The sequence below is a fragment of the Ursus maritimus genome, unplaced genomic scaffold (genome assembly GCF_017311325.1).
Source record: "Ursus maritimus isolate PB19 unplaced genomic scaffold, ASM1731132v1 scaffold_31, whole genome shotgun sequence".
Taxonomy (NCBI): domain Eukaryota; kingdom Metazoa; phylum Chordata; class Mammalia; order Carnivora; family Ursidae; genus Ursus; species Ursus maritimus.
Window position 1 is genome coordinate 28,477,330 of NW_024425675.1, and position 14,003 is coordinate 28,491,332.

The window sequence follows — 14,003 nt, forward strand, 5'->3', positions numbered from 1 at the left end:
TAGCCTTATGTTGTTAATTTTCAAAATTCATCTGAAGTCATTGGTTTAATTTATGCATTCATTTATTCTTACATTAATTCATTTCATAACTATAAATACTCAGTATGAAATGGACATTAAAACACTCAGGCAAGTCTTTTTGGTTGCAGTTAACAAAACCCCATTGCTCTAGTAGGAGCAAAATATTGTAGGGCAATTTTAAAGATTTGAGGATCTAAAGGAAGGGACAGGCTGGGGGGCGCAGGGGCTGGTTCTCACAGGGGACAGTGCCTGAACACCTGTCCTGACCCAAGGTGACAAGAAGCTCTCCGTCTCTTCTCTGCTTTGTTGTGTTCTCTCCTAGCAAACCAACTTGCTCCGATTTTGGTGGGTATGAGTCAAGAAACCCAGACCATTCTTCTGAATAGTCATGGTCACCAATCCGGGCCACCAAGGGATGGTGATTATAGTGTCTGAAATCAGAGTCCAAAGTCCAGGAAGAATGTATACAGTCGGCCCTGCTTTGGTCTCATCACACCTCGGGCTCATCAATTACATTTAGTATAAACACTGCCCCAGGATCCTAGCCCCGTAGATGGGTAGGGAGGTGGGGACAGGGCCTTAGAACCCTCGGTTTCCAGCACTGTCACCGACACCCTCCTTTATGAGCATGTTATAAAAATCCACAGATAATGATATAACTAGAAAGATGGCTTTAAAAAAATTAACAGACTGCCCTATAATATCATGTAGAGGAAAGTAAAAGGAAGGCAATTTAAGATAAAATGATTTGAATATTTAAATATCCTGCACAACTGTACTGAAGACGTAAGTAGGTACTCAGATGCTTACATAGTACACACAAGAGTACTGTGAGTGGGTAGTTACAGATGCAATTCAATGCAGGCGAGTTACCTTGAATCCTCACCTCAAACCCCACAAGTAGTAACCGTCCCGTGATGTGATTTTTCTGAAATGTGGAGAATTTGGGGTACATGTCTGAAGCAAAGGACAGTCTTCTCTCGACTTGCACATTAATTGAGTTTCTGTAAAATTCAGTGTGTGTTGAAGCCCTGTGAAAATGTGTATGTGCTTTATTTGACTCGGATCGGCTCAGAGAAGTAGATTTTGCACTTTGATGATGTCCAGCGGCACGTCAGCGATCTGGGTGGGCTGTGGCCGGCTGCGATGGCAAACACTCTCTGGCAGGTATCCAGAGTCTCTGGCATTGTCCACCAAGTGACAGTAACACCACGATCCTGTGACAACCCAAAACGTCTCCATGAGTTCCCGGCTGCAGACCCCATTTTAGGGCTTCGAAATATATTTCTTGGAAGCGTCCAAACATAAAATTCTATCTCTTGTCTGCTTTCTGGTTCTCAAACTGATGCACTCCTGAAATATATTGGCAATGTTCAGCCCTTATTGTGTTTGACCTACTATTTCTCTGCCCAAATCCAAGCAATTTCTCCCAAGATCCTCTTTCTCGTGTTGGTGTTCCTCAGAGCTCAGTCCTAAAATTTCTCCCCTTCTCATCCCACACACTCCTTGGATAGGTCTCGTGGACCTTCTGGGATGAACTCCAGGCTGATGGTTCTAGTATTCACACCTCTGGCCCAGATCTCTCTTTAGAAATTCCGAGTATGTTCTCCTGTCAGCCGAAATGGCCCTCTGACAGTCCCACAGGGGCATCAAATGCAGCAGGTACAAAACTGACCTTCCATGTCCCCATAACCCTGTTCCTCCCTGCCTCGTGATCTTACTGGGGTTTCGTGGAGCAGCAAGGGTGGTGAGAAGCCTAGAAGGAACATGCTGTCTGTTGCCTTTCTGCATGGGGTACATAGATGGTCACGTTACAGCACAATGATCTTGAATCCTCTAATTCATTTCAGCAATTCCCTGGGTTATTAAACCTTAAGAGTAGTAGAGGCCCAAGCTCTGTGTGTAGAGAATACTGCAATCTTCTGGTTATAGCAAAGTGGGTCCACACATGGCCTTAGGAAAAGCTGAGTTTCCCCGTGGTGGGCGGAGCCCGTGGCGAGGGTGGGCAGTGTGGGTAAGAAGCCAGGGAAACCTGCAAGGAAAGCTCTGAGATTCCCATCCCTTCTCCCCGCGATGGATGGAGGGGCACCTGGACGGTTGATCTTGGGTGAGCCCCTCGCCACGGGCAGGTCAGCTCTAGCCGGGCACGTGGCTACTCAGGCCAAGACCGTGTTCCCCAGGGTCCTTTCATCTCTGCGACTGGCGCAGAAATGCCTGTGTATCTGGTCACCTCGGCATCCCAGCTCACTGCCCTGGCCTTTCTTGTCCCTCCCAACATGGGACATGGACGTGGCTGTGACCTGGCTTCCAAACGGCCAGGTAGGACGAGTCTCCAGCAGAGATGCTTCCCCTCGGTTTCCAGGAACTAGTCATGGAAAAACAGCTAGAATTTTATTTCCACAAACTTCTAAGAAATTTACATTTCCTGTACGTATGATTTAGAAAAAGCCCAGGGTGGCGTCCACAGCACCTCTGTCTCTGTCACCAGGAGCAACGTGGATCGTCTCAGGCTTCATCACAGTAACTAGTGACATCTGAAAATGAGCGCGTTGTCCAAGCCCCTGCTACTTCAGAGGATGGTGCTAGAAGGTCCTTTCCTGGACTGTGTCATTGAATGTCTTATTAGGGACACACGGATAGTACCGCATGGCTGCTGTGCTCCAGCGGCCGTGACAACAGAGCACAGACTCGAGGGCTTAGACAGCACACAGGTACTTTCTCGGGGTGGGGGGCTGGCAGCCCCCATCAGGGCGTGAGCTCATTTGCTGTTTGGTGAGGCCTCTCTTCTTGGCTCACAGACGGTGGCGTTCTTGCTTCTGTGTTCCAGTGGCCTTTCCTTGGTAAGTACACATGCAGAGAGAGAGAGAGAGAGAGCGAGCAGGGGAATAGAGAGAGGGATGGGGGGGAGAGAGAGGAGGAGAAAGTGAGCGAGCGCTCCGGTGTCTCCTGTTGTAAGGACACTAATACTACAGGGTCAGGGCTCCACCTCCACCCTCATGACCACATTTAACCCTAATTACTTCTTTACTCCAGATACGCACTGGGGGTGAAGGCTTCAGTGTAGGAATTTGGTCGGTGCGGGGGCGGGGAGGGGGGTGGGGTGTGCGTGGGCACTGACCCTCAGTCTGTAACACCGCCCTACAATTTTACAAAACGTTTTGTTTCCTAGTTTGTAATTTGACAACGGTATTCCTATAACGTGTCCTCTGTGGTCTTCTGTATTGTATGATTCACACTTAAAATAATTTTTGAGGGTCTATAGGCCTTGTCACGCTGCCACAGAGAAGATTCTAGAAAACAAAGTAAGAACTCTTGCCTAGAGCACTGTTTTAACACGATTGCAGGCAGAATGTGAGTCTCTAAACCACTCCTTCTTGCACCAGGAGGTACCCTGCCTTTGGGTTTACTTTCTCTGTTTTCTCTGCGTGGAACATACGCGCTGACTTTGCCTGGTGAACTCTTACCCCTCCTCCTGCGTTAATTGCACATTGGATCCTGCAGACTTTCCTGTCCCAGGTCTGAGCTGACGCCCCGCTCTGCAGTCCCCTCGTCCCAGGGGCTCTGCCGCTCGGACATCTACACCGTAGCTGTCTGTTTCTGTGTATGTATAATCCATGAAAACTCCTTTTCACCTATCACATACTGGCTTCTCAATTAATACTCATTAAATAGGTAAATATTCTAACAAATGGATTCCACAGGAGAATAAGGAGATTCCCAGAAGGGAAGCGGACCTTAGTTTTGAGGTCCTCTCCCCCATGCTAGGCAAACTAACTGTCAAGGAATGCTGTTGTTGAAGGGAAATAAGCTGATGATTTTAACTCAGAAGGAACCAGGGTGGGTACAGAAAACAGAGGGGTCACTTTAATGTGGTGGGTGTTTGAAAAGTACAGGGTCTCATCCTGGTTCTTCATGACCTCATTGTTTAAAATGCCTCAAATCCTCTATGTTGTCATCCATTTACTCAAGGATAAAATAGAGCAGCCTTACCAGTATCATGGGTTGTTATAAAATTTAAATAAAGTGATACAATTATTTAGAAGCTGTAAAGAGATCTCCCTGAATAGTATAAGTCTAACACACAATTATTTTTTAAAAATCTGTATCCATCAATAATATAACAAGTCTAAGGGGTATCTGAGTAACTTGGAGATCGACATTCACATAAAACCTAAGGTATTTGCTCTTTTCTGGGAATCCCTGTGCTGAGATAGCCAGCTTCATGCTCGCTCTGGATGGTTGCCCTCAACACACGTCTTCCCGTTCTTGCTCTGCTTTGGGAACCAACTGAGAGACAGACAAACAAGTCAGGCAGATGGGGATTTGAATATTTATTACGGCAGGAGCTGTCAGAAAACGTGGCTTAATTGTGTGGCAACAGCATTCTTACTGGTCCTATGACAGATCCTCAAAATTTAGGGTCAGCCGCTGGAATTAAGGTTTGAAACTTCTTAGCTCAAGTCGTCCGTTCTTGTGTGAACCTTGATTTCATTATCTGTAAATAGAAATAAACGTCATCCCAAACCACATACAGTCTTGTAGCTTCATGTGTGCGTGTCTGTGTATGTGTGTGTGAACCATATCGATAACATGTGAATATATTCCATGTATTTTAAATGGTGTAAACATATTATTAATTGAGCACTAACACAGAAATAACACACAGTAATACCTCTGAGATGATCGATTTCGCAGCTCAAGACACTGATAGGCACTGGCGAGGGGGCGGTTCACGTACCAGGCACCGCCCTCTCAGCGTATACTTCTGGTGACAAGTTCATAGTTCCAGAATTTGAAATTTGAATACTTAGATGTGTATTTGCTCATTTTTCTTCAATGTTTCAGTCAACCATACATTTGAGTATCTTTTTTGTCTAGTTTTATCATTTTATTATATTGTATAATGACAATTCATTTGGGTTGACTTTAGTTGTTTTTTTTTCTCCCTAAAATGTGACCTAAATGCATTTGCTGAGCTAGAAATCTTTTAGTGTTCTTGTAAGCACTCCTTCTGCCTACATCACTCATTTTATCTTCTTTCTTATTTATTCTGAGCTCCACGTTACTGACTCGTTAGGTAAGGTCTGAGTTCAGAACCCCTCGTCCTCCTCCTGGTCCAAATACAAAAAGGGTCTGACCAGTCATCAGTGAGTGTAGAAAGCGGGGAGTTCAGAAAGCACATGAATGAGAAGCCCCACCTCTCTCTGGTACCTGGTGTATTCTACAGAATCATGGGTAGAAAAGGTGCTTGAGCTTCTTATCCACCTCAACCCCGTCAGCTCATGAATGGGAAAAGGTGGCTGAGTAACTTTAAACCCTGATTCTCAACCACCGAATAAACCGAACTCCAGCCGTGGTTTCGTGAGCACACAGTATGCATAATTAAATGACAGAGAAATTATGGCGAACCGTTTCCAAACCCACCAACAGGAGAAGCAGCCACATACTTTTTATAGAGAAAGTATATTGCTTATACACCCTAGACACCTCCAGAAGCTTCTATAAATACCCTGTTGCTTGAGGAATAGAATAATCTCGTGGAGGTAATGCGCCTAAATCCTGCCGTAAACCAGACACTCCTCACCATGAGCTTTTACAACGAGGTATCTGCTGAAATCCAGCCCAAGAACATAGAATGACACGTCCCTCCCGATGGATCTATGACCCTCAAATCCAGGGCAAAGTCCAACACAGAACGTCACTATTCACCTGAGCTAGGTTCTCAAATAACCCAAATCCATAGGATTCAGAAGTCTTACTTCAGATTTTGATGCTGGAGAGGACTCTTCTTACTGGATTCAGTGGTGTCATTCCAGGCAGGGATTATTTTTAAACCCCAAACTTAGATTCTTGTAGTCAACTGGCGTTTTGTACTTACACATGCGTGCGTTTGCATGTGTATGGCTACAGAAGTAAGAAGAGTCTATTAGTCTTGAGAATGAATGACTCTCCTCTGTAGAATTTCATCACGCACATTAGGGTAAGTAAAAAATAACGTAAGGAGCAGTTATTATATATGAAAAACACGAAACAGAATTTGTTACAATTAGGTATCTTTATTTCTCCACTTTCTTCATTCTGATTGTATAAGTACAATTTATTTGTGATTTTCCTTGAAGTACTTTTTCTCTATTTAGGAAAGCCAAGGCTATTTTACTTAGAAAAATCTGTTTAAAATTTTCTTAGATGGTGGCCCTCAAAAGGTAAAGTCCGCAGGGAACCTCAGAATGTGAGCTTGGAATAAGGTCTTCGCAGATGTGATTAAGAGAAGGATCTGAAGATGATATCACTGTGGAGTACAAAGGTTCCTAAATCCAATGACATGTGTCCTGTAGGAGGAAGAGCCACACAGACACAGGGGACAGGGCCATGTGCAGACACAGGCAGAGACTGCACTGCTGCAGGCACAAGCCAAGGAAAGCCACGCAGTGTTGAATCACTAGAAACTAGGGGGGAGGCATGGACCAGACCCTCCCTCAGAGCCTCCACGGGGACCCAACCCTGCTGACACCTTGATTTTGGACCTCCTGGCCTCCCAAACTGATAGAGAGCATGTTTTTGTCATTGTAAGCCATGTTTGTGGTCATTTGTCACAGCAGTTCTAGGACGCTCATAGAGTGCTGATCGGAACATTTAAAACACAACTTTATTTAGGTTATTTCTTATTGGCTTTCATTAACACAGCTAAAAAAGAAATTGTTGTTTTAAAAAAAAATCACTTTCCTGTCCTCGGATCTTGTTTCTGCATTTTTGAAATGTATGTTCTGAATGTTTTATTTTTTTTTAAAGATTTTATTTATTTATTTGACAGAGATAGAGACAGCCAGCCAGAGAGGGAACACAAGCAGGGGGAGTGGGAGAGGAAGAAGCAGGCTCATAGCGGAGGAGCCTGATGTGGGGCTCGATCCCATAACGGCGGGATCACGCCCTGAGCCGAAGGCAGACGCTTAACCGCTGTGCCACCCGGGCGCCCCTGTTCTGAATGTTTTAAATTTCTGTTTTGCTTAGGGTTTATAGCTTACCATCATATAAATTGTGAGTTGGGAAAAGGAACTCATAAAAGATCCTTGAACAGTGAAGAACGGTCAGTTGAACTTGGCCTTCTTAGTTCTCTTGGGCAATAAAGTGTTAAGTTGTTACATTCCTCTTGAGAACTTGGGACGTAATTTAGATGATCTCAACGTGTAGACAGGCATTTGGAGAGAAGAACTTCGGAGAAGCAAGACAGAAAAAAGCCATCAGAAATGGAAGAATTTGCTGTCGTCATCATCATCATCATCATCATCAAAGCCTTATTACTGAGGTCGTATCACTGAAGTAGGTTCTAGAGAGTCTAAGATAAGATCCCACTCTCAAGATGGACGTATCTTAGAGAATGATCGATGAATAATTTTGACTTGTCTGAATCTTGCCTGAGACTTGTTCGCACGTTTCCAGGTGGAAGGCGGAACCCGTAGAACTTCGTCTTGACGTGCGAACGGACTAAGCATACGCTGAAGAAAATCCAAGTCAACCACAGGTACCGGAATCGGAGTCGCCCAGGGAAGGGTTTGCCGCTGAGACCGAGTGTTCTGCAGGCCAGTGCCTGCAGGGGGCGCTGTGCGCTCTTTTTGTCCACGTGCGGAGTTGAGGGGACAAAGCCTTCAGTTGCAGCTTGGTGTGTGAATCTGAAGACAGGTGTTAGAAACCGAGGTGCAGCTTTGCATGTGGTCAGTGCCCCCCTTACTATTCCTCCACTTTTAAAGAAATAGCTTTCTGAGGCTTACCTACCGAGACCATCCTGTTTGGGTCCGCTTGCTCTCTAGTTCTCTCTTTTTTTTTTTTTTTTTTAAAGATTTTATTTATTTATTTGACAGAGATAGAGACAGCCAGCGAGAGAGAGGGAACACAAGCAGGGGGAGTGGGAGAGGAAGAAGCAGGCCCATAGCAGAGGAGCCTGATGTGGGGCTCGATCCCACAACGCTGGGATCACGCCCTGAGCTGAAGGCAGACGCTTAACCGCTGTGCCACCCAGGCACCCCTCTAGTTCTCTCTTTTTGATAAAAGATTTAAACAGAGTTTTGCTCCTGCCGGTTTGGGCTCCGCCCTGCCCTGCCTCCAGCCCGGGGGCAAATGGATTGTTTTAGGGATCTGGGCAAGTATTCCCCTTAGTCCCTGTCAGAACGGTGCCTAGGATTTTATGTAATGATTGGAGCAGCCGGCTTGGAGCGGGGCCAAAGAGAATTCACACACCAAAGAGGAGCGGCTGAGCAAGTTCAGGGCCCCCCATGAAGCTGCTCTGATGCTTAAAGTCCCTTTCACCTTTCAGTTTTGCGTGTCTATAACTTTCCTTTTCAGCCTGAGCCAATTCCATTTGCGACCTGCAGGTTTTATTTTTTGTTACATTGTCGCATTGGCTAATATAATTGATTCATGAGATTGGATGTACAGATTGCTCTAGATAGGCAAACCACGCATTGGCGTCACATATTTCCACCTATACGCTGTGACAGCCTTGGTCATCTCATCTGAGAACCGCACACTATTAAGGACCTCTAAAATCATGGCATTCAATCCCTCATTTTATAAATGAGACAATGAGGACATCAAGTATCATTGAAATTGTCCAAGCTCATAGACTCGGATCACAGCATGGTTAAGGGTGAAAATCAGTTCTCTTAGGCACGGAAGGCACTTCTCCCAGAACAGAGCATTTTTCATGATGTTTTCCAGGCACTGTGACATCCCCGTGTGGGGAGCCAGGCTCAGCCAGCTGAGAGTCCCGTGCAAAGGTGCAAAGGTGAGGGCACGGTGGAGAGGAAGTAATTGGAGAAGGAGCCCCGATGGGAGGAGGGTAAATACGAGGCCCCGGAAAGGCTTCTACCACCTCCTAGAACAACGAGTGCAGACACAGAAGGAAAGGAGAGAGACAGGCGCCAGTTAGCTGCCCTTGCAGCTTCACTGGGGAGGAGCTGGGTCCCCAGCAGGGACAGAAGCCCGCAGGAGGCCGGGTGCGGGAGCCCAGCCCGCCCGGCAAGATGACCCCTATGAGCCCTTTCTTGCAGGAACAGACGGAGTCTCCAGGTCTCATCTGGAGAGCGACTTTGCAAGGTGGAAGATCATTTTCAAGGCACCAAACCTTTAAAAACCTCAAAGCCTGTATGCTGAGCAGCCTTCAAAGTAATATGTTTTTGGTGTTTGCTTATAGAAGCCTGACAGGTGGCTCTCCTTTCACGTAGCACGAGGCAGTTTTAGGGTTAGAAAACTGGAATGCATAACTGAACAAAATTCCTGCAAACAATCATTTATTCGTCTGTGTCTCTGCAGAAACAAAAGATTGCCCTCTTCAAAAATTTTTGTTACAGCAGAAGTTGTCTTTTCTACAGAGATAGCTAGATCATTTGAGTATTTAAACATTCCATTCCTGATAGAACCAAGTCTCATTTATTCCAATAACAACATTTTTTTTTCTTACTGTATACATATATTTGCCAAATTATGTCTCGGGTTCTCTGAGCGTGCTTGGAGGAAAAATAACAGGTGTCTCTCTTTTCCAGTTTCCTGTGCATCCTTAAAACACACGCAATCCCACTCTCCACTGTGATTTTCCTGATCATTAAAAGCACTTGTTCGATACACATTTTCATAGAAAGCTAGGGTGCCTTGTGTATACGTTCTCTGGCCTCCTTAAAATAGTATTTCCATAGTGTTGGTGGTTAACCGATCACTGGGCAGACTTTAGACCTACTAGCAAATGGTCAGTCTGCTCTGAAACTACCATGTTCTCGAAGTTTTTAGCGGCATCTAGACAGAACATTTTATTTCCTGTGACCTTTTAAACCCCCGTTAGCCAGTTTCAAGAGTTCCTACCTTCTCAGAAGTAGCTGTAAGGTAGGAAGCTTGAGTTTCACCGCATTTATGAATCCCACGCCAGCCTTAGGAGCACGGCCTGGGACAGGTTCGGTGAATACCTTTCTTCATCCCGCACGGCCACACAACTGAAACTCGGCGTGTAGAGCAGGGTGAGCTCAGTGTCCAGAAAACGTCTCAGAAAAGTCGAGCAAGCCTGACACTCTCCCTCAGAGGGGAATGAACAGAACGCGGTATTTTGCTAAATGTTTGGCAGCTTTATCAGGTCTACGACATGCATGCAATGGATGGGAGACACACGTTGGGGGGCACAGCTCCCTGAGCCTCCCCCCTCCCACAGCTTTCTCGGGGTTTCTCTATCTCCACCTGGGTCCCCATTAGCCTGTCTCTGTCACCACAGCTCAGGCCAGGGGAGCCGCGGACCGGGAACAGAGCAGCTCACACAGTGCCCCCTCTTATTTCTGGCCCACTTTTCTCCGCGTGTGTTTGATGGTCATCCATGTTGGTGTGACGCCGTGTCACCTGCCGCTTCTTCACTGACTAGTGCCCGGTGGCCCGTGTTCACTGCCGTCTCTTCATCCATTTGCCCATAGTCGGATCACTGGGCTGTGTTCAGTTCGGGTTATTACAAGTCTTGCCATAGACAAGTTTTCTCCCAGAAGTAAGCTTTACTTCTTCTGGGTAGACACCTATGTGTGGAATTGCCGGGCCGAAATTTTAAATTCCCGGCAGCCGTGTACGAGCTCTCCAGGGGCTATACATCGTCGGTGACATTCGATAGTGTTTGTATTTCATTGCACACGTTGTATGGGTTATAAAGTGATATCTAATTATAGCTTTAATTTGCATATTCCTGATTACCAAGGACACTGAGCATCTTTTCATATACTTATTGGCCAATCTATTTTGAAGTACTATTCAAGTCCTTTGCCCATTTCTTAGGTGGCCCCCTTGTCTTTGTTTCATTGTGTTGTAAGGGGCGCCTGGGCTCAGTTGGTGAAGCATCTGCCTTCGGCTCAGGTCATGATCTCAGGGTCCTGGGATTGAGCCCCATATTGGGCTCCCTGCTCAGCAGGGAGTCGGTTTCTCCCTCTCCCTCTGCCCCTCCCCCCCACTCGTGCTTTTTCTGTCAAATAAATAAATAAAATCTTAAAAAAAATCTTTTTGTATTGTAAGAATTATTTGTATATTCTAGATAAATGCTCACATATGTATCACTCTATGTATATTATCACTTAGGACTCTGAACTGAGGTTGGTGACCCTTTATGTTGGCTGCGCAAGTTTCCGGGACACCAGAACGTTCTCTAGCCGTGTGACTAGGATCCCATGACGGGTTTACCCTGCCTGTGCTGCTCCTGTGAAGTCCACCCATTTGCTCCTGCGAGCAACTGTATAACCCGGTCACTGCAGGAAACGCAGCGTTTACTACGTATTGTCCTGTGGGCCTTCTCAGTTTTCCTTTTCTGGATTATCGTAGGGGCTCAGAACATTTATAGTATTTATTTTGGGCCTATTGTATACAGTAAGACACAATCGTTAAGTTTAAGAGGCTTGCAGTGTGAGAGCAGTCAGAACGTATGGCATACAACGATGATGCGAAAATGTAGTCTCAATGCAAATGGACAGCACAGTGCGAGAGCCTTCCAGATCACCTGACTGCCGCCGGAGCTGTCTAGAATAAAACATCCTTGGACCTCATGGACTGTCTGGCACGTGAGAGACTGTCAGTAATAATAATTACAGTGAATGGTAAACACTCTGCGTGTGTGTGTGTGTGCGCGTGTGTTCACACGCGCGTGCGTAGTTTGACTCTGAAGACTTGGCGGGAGGACCAGGAAAGGGGATGGGTGGGAACATCAGAACGAAGACTTTCTGGAGCCATCGGCACAGCTATTAAGGCAAGAGTCACCGTGGAACTTTCCATCACTACAGTGGAGGAGAGGGAGAGGCTGAGGGCAGCTGCTTGCCCTGGTCGGGGGTGATGGGCAGGGTGCAGGAGAAGGAGAAAGGAGGAAGGACAGCAGGGGGGAAGAGCTGGCAGTGCCTGTTGGCCGCTGTCCCTAGGGCTGCGCCAACAACAGCCACAGGGGCCTCGTACACTCAGGGGTCAGAGGTCAGCATGGAGGCTGGAGACTGAATAGCGCCTGGCTGGTCCGAGGGCCTCGTGAGTTCAATGGGATGGCTTAGAACTCACTCCCTGACCCCAGAACGAAGGGGCCCGTCCACACCCGCAGCCCTTCACCGTTCGCACAGTCCCTGTGGCTCATTTCAGCTCTGAACACGCCTGGCTCATTACGAATGTGGTGATGGTGTGTAGGGACCTGAGCAGGAATTTCTAGCAAGGAAAGGTAAGCCACTGATCAGGGCTCACTACTGTAATATTGGCTGGGGGCCCAAGGTCAAGAAAGCGGGTGGAGGTGAAGTTGTTTGAAATGGTGCTTGACATTCAGGCAAGAAGCTAGAAATGTCAATTGCTGCTTCAGGTAAACATTTCTTTTCCAGGGTAAATGTGACAGCCTCCGCCTGTCGCGACCGTGTGTCGTTCAAGCACGTGCCTGAGGAACAGCAAGACATCTTAGAAATCGCTTTCATTCCTAATCCATGTTGTGTTTAATTGCAAACCCATTTAATCCGCCAGCTCATTGTCATCACCCCCACAGAGAGCACATAAAAACATTTCCTTCATTATGAAAGTAAAACAAAACCAAGGACTTTTCCCTGCTTTAGATTCCTTTTGAATACTAATGCATGAAAGCTCAGATTAAATTAATCTCAGCTGTACAGTCACACTTCGCAAATGAATCATAAAGTAGTTTCCTCTTCATATGACAAGTTGCCCTTGACAGCAAATTAAAATCTTAATAAGGGTTTCTAAAATACACATGCATATTTACATGCGTAAGCTCCCTTATTGGAGATCAATGTCAAAATACAAATTATTTTGCTTCGTATTTCAGAAAAGGTGAACTTTAAAGAACATCTTTCGGACCTTTTTATCTGGTGGCCTCAAATCCTCCATACCCTTGAGTTCCATTCATTTACCTTCAAAGTAATTGTCTTGGAACTCTTGTTAACATCGTTGGCTAATGTTTTGTTTTTGTTTTTTAGAATGACATAAAAAGTCATTTGTTAACTCTTTACTGAAATAATACGCATGTTCATGGTGTAGTTCTCTACCTTCCACCTTCCCTCAATAACGGTGGATTCTTGGGGCTATGACGTAACAGAGAGAGGTCAGAGGTCCGTTACAGATGTAGATTCCCGTAAGGTCGCAGACCGGGGACGCAGGCACACTGAGATGCTGTGGGAAGCCCCAAAGATGTTGTGGGAGACCATACTAGAAAATTCAAAGCCTCTGGCATATTCAGCTACAACAAGCATTACGACAGCCTAGATCCCCACTAAGGGTCGCTTTACCTCCAGTTCCTACTATGCAGAGGTCGTGTCTGGCTTTCAAGTAAAAAAAAAAAATCACCAGGCATGCTCAAAGGTGAGAAAATGTACAGTCTGGAAAGACAATAGAAGCATCAGTTGATGTCGTCATTTTTGATTTGACACAGACTTTGGAATTATTTAAAGTAACTCTGATTAACATGTCAGGAAAAAGTGCCAACATACAAGCAGCCACAGGTGAGGTCAGCCGGGAGGGGAACCGTTTGACGGGCTCCTCAGTGGAGTAGATGCGGCCAGGGAGAGAATCACTCAACTTGAAGATAGGTCAAGAGAAACTTCCCTAACTAAAATGCGAGGAGACTAAAAAAAGGTGGGGGTGGGGAGAGAAAACTACAGAGGAGGGAGGGACAGAGGGAAGGAAGAGAGACTAAAAGATGACTGATATCTGAACTTTATAATGTCTATGGTCATTTGGACAAAGGTCAAGTCAAGATCACATGATCTCGGGATACGTCACAGATGAGTGAACGCTGAGGGACCATGCATGGAGCTGATGCCCAGCTCCCAGAGGCTCATTTTGACCGAAGTTTACATAAGACACTTTTTCTCACTGCAACATCTTCCATTGCTTCCTAATCTCAATCCCGTCCTTTCTGGTTCTGGGAGGGCCATTCCGTGCTCGTCACGTGCTCTACGGTGTGGGCTCCTCAGCTTCCTGGCACTTGTGTTCAGAGTGTG